Source organism: Nelumbo lutea, chromosome 1 (assembly GCF_056320005.1).
Source record: "Nelumbo lutea isolate HS-2025 chromosome 1, American lotus-T2T, whole genome shotgun sequence".
NCBI classification, from domain to species: Eukaryota; Viridiplantae; Streptophyta; class Magnoliopsida; order Proteales; family Nelumbonaceae; genus Nelumbo; species Nelumbo lutea.
The window spans coordinates 63,825,457-63,832,589 of record NC_142684.1 but is presented as its reverse complement, the minus strand read 5'-3'; the positions used below and the strand labels follow the sequence as shown (position 1 = coordinate 63,832,589).

The 7,133-nt window shown below is 38.6% G+C and overlaps 1 non-coding gene across 1 annotated transcript; it reads right to left on the bottom strand.

Moving 5' to 3' along the window:
- Window positions 1-5,723: 5,723 nt before the first annotated feature.
- On the bottom strand, window positions 5,724-5,826 carry LOC148874923 (U6 spliceosomal RNA). Its single transcript, XR_016106239.1, has one exon. It is a non-coding gene; the product is annotated as a U6 spliceosomal RNA (small nuclear RNA).
- Window positions 5,827-7,133: the final 1,307 nt, after the last annotated feature.

The following is a 7,133-nucleotide window of genomic DNA, read 5'->3' as shown; positions in this document are numbered from 1 at the left end:
GGGATTTACTCAGACTTATGGTATAGACTACTTGGAGACTTTTGCTCCAGTAGCAAAGATGACCACTATTTGAGTTCTGCTATCCCTTGCAGCCAGTTATTCTTGGCCCTTGTTCCAGATGGACGTTAAAAATGCCTTCCTCAATGGTGACTTATAGGAAGAAGTCTACATGCAGTTACCTCCTGGATTTTATGATGCAGAGACAAGTAAGAAGGTTTTCCAGTTGAATAAAACCTTATATGGACTAAAGTAGTCCCCTAGAGCTTGGTTTGATAGATTCATACAAGCCCTTGAAAAATTCGGCTATGTACAGGCCCAGTCAGACCATACATTGGTCATTAAAAGAGTGGACTCTTCCTTGACTTTGCTTGCTGTATATGTGGATGATATTGTAGTGACAGGGAATGATAACAGTGAGATTGAGTCTTTTAAACAACTCCTTCATCAAGAGTTTGAGGTGAAAGATCTAGGAGAGCTACGATACTTCTTGGGTATTGAGGTTGCTAGATCTAAACATGGGATTTTTATTTCTCAAAGGAAGTATGTTCTAAAAGTTGGGTGTTAAGGTTGCTAGATCTAAACATGGGATTTTTATTTCTCAAAGGAAGTATGTTCTAAAAGTTGGGTGTTAAGCCTGCAGATACACCTATTGAACAGAATCACAAGATCAATGCAGAGGGTGGAGAGCCTCTTGAAGACAAAGTTATGTTCCAATGGTTGGTTGGAAAACTCCTCTATCTTTGTCTCACACGATCGGACATCAGTTATGCAGTCAGCGTTGTCAGTCAATATATGCACTCTCCTAGAACTACTCACCTCCTTGCAGTTGAGAGAATATTAGCATATTTGAAGAGATATCCAGGTTGAGGTATATTATTCAAGAATAATGATCACATGAAGATAGAAGTTTATACAGATGTTGATTGGGCTCAGAGTGTTGATGACAAAAGTTCTACCTTTGGATATTGTGCATTTGTAGGAGGTAACCTTGTCTCCCGGAGGAGTAAGAAACAAAGTGTTGTTTCTTGTTCTAGTGCTGAAGCTGAATATAGATCTATGGCTAATGGTGTGGCTGAAATCCTATGGTTGAAGTCATTATTTGAGGAGTTGGGTATCGCTTATGAGAAGCCATTAATGTTGCATTGTTATAATCAGGCTGCTATTAATATAACTCATAATCCGGTACAGCATGACAGAACTAAGCATATCGAAGTCGACCAACATTTTGTCAGAGAAAGGGTTTCGTCTCAAGAAGTGTGTCTCCCGTATATCACCTCCAGCATGTAGCTCGCAGATCTTCTCACCAAGGTTGTTCCAAGGAAGAAATTAGAGGCAGGCCTATGCAAGTTGGGAATGACAAATATCTATTCCCAACTTGAGGGGGAGTGTAGAGAACACTGATGTGGACCCCACTGCTGTGGTCCCCACTGTGTTCATATGGCAGCATAGCATATGTTTTTTGTTAGTTGTGTCAGTGTTAGTTGGTAGTTATTTCAGTTTGTTGTTACAGCTTGTTATTTCAGTTTTTTTATTAGTTTATTTGCCATGTAAGCAATAAGGGCAATTCAACCCTTCTACAATTAGTCAACATGTATAAATATTAAGAGTGGGTCGGCAGATCGTTATGATTGACCCTCTCTCTCTTTTCTAAAAACCCTTTGTGTGCTTCTTTTCTCCCTCTCTTCTTCTCTTCTTCTGAAATCTTTCTTTTTGCTTTCGAATTCAAGACTGATTGTAGTCATGATCGACTACTGTTATAACCTGGGCTAAGGATTGAGTCAAAAAATGGCAACCAGTTAAATGCAGCCTCCAATGTTATCCAGGGAGGGAAAATCAGTAAAGTAGAACAAATATAAAGAGTGTTCACATAGCAGCACGATACATAGAAAAGAAAAAAAAAACACTGTAGGTCGGATTGGTCCTGTGACAGGCAGGACAGACCATGACCTAGGAAACTAAAGAACAGGACACTTCATTCTGTTCACCACATCTTGAATTAAAATTTACAATGGAGATGACCATAAGAAAACTGGAAAAAAAGGAAGTCTAGTGACCCTTATATTCTTTACAATTTAATCCAAGAATTATCTATCTATCCATGATCATCTATAAAGAAACCACTTCCAAACACAATAGGCCGGTTAATACTTCTATATAAGTACAAATGCGTGTGTGTATTCTCAAGTACATGAAATCAACTAGTGAAAAAGAAAAATGATTATTACCCGTGCTGGATCTTTGATGCTGCCACGTCCTCTAATAAGGACACGACAATCAGTGCTTGCCTCCACCCTCTTAAGAGAGTTCCCTCTAGGACCAAGGAGGCGGCCAACAAAGTTGTACTGAATCAGCAAGTACATAAAATCAAGTCAATATCACAAACTGCACAAGAACTATAAAGCATGGATTATCACAATGGAGAAGCGTTTACATACATTGGGGTAATTGTCTACAGGAATATCCACCCTGATAGTTTTCTTGACAATAAGACCAGATGAGCTGCCTTGCGATCCAAGCCAGCTTTGTGTTGACGAGGGTTGTAGAAATCCTATTCTCTGCATAGTTATAACTCTATAAGGTGTTAAACAGAATAAGATGGATAAACGCAACTATGAAGATACCCAGTTATGCTCACAATCACAAAATTCCATTTATTAAAGTTCCATGCCAGAACCAAGCCACAAGAACCCATATTACAAATCAGAACAAAGTCATCTTTGAATATAAAAATGTTCTCTAATAGATGAAATGCATATCCAACAGACAGAACAAAACTATAAAATAATGCTGATACTTTAGCATTAACTTAGAAAAGCTAGAACTCAATGAGATCTAAAAATATGCAGCCAAATTGCCAGACTACATTTTGTAATGAGTAGAATTGGAACTCATCAATCAAGCAGAGTACTCAATCATAGGCATGCATTCTGAATAGATGATGCAAAACTCCAAAACAATTGAGTCAGTTCCATGAAAAAGACCTTTTAATATTAATAATATCTTCAATGTTAATCAAACTGAAAAATGCTACTAGTTGGTTGAAATGCTTATCAAGTTGAAAAACACAGCTATATCTACATGTGAAGAAATGAGATAATACCTACTGGATAATCTTTACTTGACACTTGAAAAGAAAGATAAGAAGAATATGCTGCTCAAATCTGTTGGGGGATTTGACTTGCATCCAAAGAGTAGGAAGAAAAAACACTAAATGCCAGCATGAGTGTTAAAGCAGAGGTTTTGCCACCAGGCACAGATTGTCATCATTTTGTTCTTGGGGTCGAAGCATGTCTTCTATAGCTCATATCCACATATTGGAGAAAAAGTCATAGTTCTCATAGGTCTTTTGGGTGGAGATCAGGTTTTCTTGAATTTCTAGGAGAAAAAGAATGGAAGAAAATATAGAACAAATTATGAGGTGAGACAATCAGATAAAACAAGGAGAGTGGAGGCCACGTGTCGGAAAGGAAAGAGTATCCTGTTCGAGGAACTAAGAATCAGAGGACAAATAAGTCTGAAAATCAGGGATTTTTTTTTATCAGCAAAAATGAGAATTTTATTCAATTAAGAGAATTAATACAGAGTTACAGCAGATAAAACAGACATTTCAACAGAAGATTTTACAATAACGCCCAAAAAAGCTGCTGCCTTTGGTCCCTGTTTATCTAGAGAATCAGCCATTCCATTTGCAGTTCTCCTAGCCCATGCAAACGAGGCATTAAGTTCCCTTGCTATGGTTACTATCTCCTTTAACTGATGTCTGTAGTACCAAGGAACATTACTGCTTGAATTGGTCCAAGATATCACTGTTTTTGAATCCCCTTCTATCTCCAAGTTCTTAAGATCGACTTGTTTGGAAACCTTTAGCCCATGAAGTAGCGCTAACAGTTCAGCTTTTAAAGAGTCACCTTCCCCTAAAGATCCTGAGTACATAGCCAACACTTTGTTTGAGGAGTCTCTGATCACACCACCAATACCTGCTGTTAGTGTCGACTGTATAGGGGTAGTTTAGTCTTTCTATTTATGTTTAAGCTGATGTGTAATGTTTATGTTAAGTGATGTGTCCCATACTTAAGTAGGGTCATAATAGTCTTTTGATTTATTTAATAGGAACATATAAATATAACCTGGCCGACTAGAGCGGTGGACTTTTCTCTCTTGTTCGAACAGTTTTCTCCTTCTCCTTTCTTCTCTTCTTCTCTCTTCTATCTCTTCTAATCTTCCTCTAATACAATTTCTAACAGAATTCTAGTGCAGGTCTGAACTTTATCACCTGCCATACCCGGATTTCCTATAGAGCTCCCATCAAAGTTCAGCTTTAACTTATTGGGGCCTGGCAGCTTCCACTCCATCACTTTTCTTTCCTTCATCTCTGCAGTGTGTGGCACTTGATTCCACGCTCTTACAATATCCGTAATTGGGATATTTTGGAAGAGCTGGAGTGATTTTACCCAATGTGTCTTATGGCCTCCACATGGCCTCTTTTGACCTATGCTTTTCATTGAAAATTCTTGCATTCCTTTCCTCCCATATTGTCCACACCACTGCTGCCCTTGCTGATTTCCACATTACCCTCCTTTTTGTTGGCTGCTTTAGAAAGTCTGGATCAAAGAGGCTTATTGCATCCTGGGGAGCACTCCACCTGCAACCAAAGAGAGAGCAAAGAGATTGCCATACAAACAGTACAAAGGAGCAATGGATCAATAAATGGGGTAGGGATTCACCATCTACAAAGCAAAGAGAGCACATATGAGGGGAGAGGCATTTATTTGGCCTCCTTTTTTGAAGCATGTCGCAAGTATTTACCTTCCCTAAAAACACCTCCCAACACAGGTCTTGAATTTTTGGTGGAATGGACTTGCTCCAAATCTCTTTCACCGGGAAATTATCACCCCCAACAGTAGTTTGAACAAGGATAATAAAGAAAGAAGCACAGGTAAAGGTGTCATCAGAAGAAGTAGACCATACTCTAGTGTCCTCCAATGATTGAACGAAGAAAACTGACTTTAGAGCATCAAGCAAGCTTATAAGAGACTCACACTTATTGTCCCTCAAACCTCTTCTAAAACCAAAATCCCAACTCAATCCAGTGAGAAAAAGTGACAAAACTTGAGATGGGTTTTAACTTGTAGTTAGAGACTGAATATAGATCAGTGAAAATGAAGCAGAAAGGAGTATCACCTAGCCAAAGATCTTCCCGAAAAAGCACCCTAGAGCCACAACCTACATCAAATCTGATGAGATTAAGAAAGATAGGATATACCTCTTTTATTGCTTTCCACGGAGAGCTCGAGGAAGATGTGGGGTCTAACTTTGCATCCCAACCATTGTTCATCAGCCCGTGAGTGCTTTCCATCACCTTATGCCACAACCTAACTTTGCATCCTAAGCCTCTTCCTTTGTTTTGTAGACTTGTTCCTATTTCACTAGATGATCCCTCTTTTCCTCCCCAGACAGCCAAAGAAAATCCATCATGAGTTTTTCTAAATGTCCTGCCACTCTAGCTGGGATTCTAGAAGTTGAAAGGAAATAGACCAGTAGGTTTGCCAGAGTTTCTCTAATCAAGGTTATTCTCCCACCTATGGATAAATAATTCCTCTTCCAAAGTGCCAACTTCCTTGTAAACCTCTCCACCACTGGCTTCCAAAAGTCTTCTGATCTTGGATTCCCTCCCAATGGTAACCCTAAGTACTCCAATGGCCATTTTTTGACTTCACACCCCAGAAAATTTGGACCATTTCTTGATTTGTGCGTGTCATCCTTGCGCAGGGGCCATGCTAATCTTCTCTGTATCGTTCCAATTTTATCAGAAGTCCCCAAAGAGACCTGAAAATCAGGGAAGTTAAGATGGCAATGGTATTGTTGGTAGGACTAGATGTGATTGAATGGTTCAGAAACTTTGTAGCTGAAGCTAGCTCACAAGGAAAGCAAAAGAAGCTGGAAGGAGTTCTCTACAGAGATGGGAAGAAGGTATGTGGTAGAATGTAAGAAAAATCACAAAAGGTCTTTTATAGCTCTTTCAGTGTTCTTTGCCAAAAGCAGGAAGCAACTAGTATGCACCCCTGAAGAAAGAGGCAAGGTTGGCTCGAGATAGGAAAGATCTTGAAAGATTTTGTGTTCAGATTGAAAATGGATGAGGTAAAGGTCATAGGAAAGAAAGAGGAAAAAGAGGAGATATCCAAGTCAGAAAATAGTGTTGAGGCCCTTAGGCAAGATCTCTTGACCTTGTTGCAATCTAAAAGTAAATTTGCTCTACTAGTGATTGTTGGAAAAGGAGAGTGGACAAGGAAGCTGATTGTTGAAGCTAAAAACCCAATCAGAGATTGGAAGAAGATTGCTGGTCTTTTGCAAAATAGGTGAAGCTAAAAAATACTTTATTTTAATTCCATTTGACAGGAGCTTTACTTGCTCCACTTGAGAGCAAATTAGAAGTCAAGGCTTTGTGTCTGCAAGACAATTGTGGGTCGGTAAATGGTTCCAAATGGTCCCCATCATAAAACTTGAAGGACTTCTCTATTCTAGACGGGGGTGGTAGTGCATGTTATTACTACCATTCCATCTTTGGAGTCGTGAAGTAGCAGAAGTGATCACAATGCTCTATGGAGCACATCTTGATTGTGTTTTTTGGGGAGATCTCAAGTTTGTGGCCCTCTTACTACTAAGTGGAGTCAAGCTTGAGGAGATACCTAGGATGGTGGAATTAAAAGTTGAAGGAACTTTAATGTTGGTTTGGCTGGCCTCCTCTAGAGAAGTTGTACTATGGAAGGCTTGTAAGCATGGTTTCAAATGTCGCCAAATGTCGCTAATGTCACCCGACATATGTCGATGTCGAGGCTCACCGACATGAAAATGGATGGTAATATAAAAATTACATTATTTCGGTCGACATTTCCTATATTTCGGAAATGTCGACCAAATCGGTCCAAATAAGCAAAAAAAAAGACAGTTTTTCCTATTATGTCGATAGGATGTCAACTAATGTACATTAATAATATAATATATTAGTATATTATATTAATATAATACAATATATTGATATAAATTGTTCCACTAAAAATTTCTATTTAATATTTCAAATAAAATATTTATAAAAAAGAATTAACAAAATATAAAAAACAAAAGAATAAATTAAT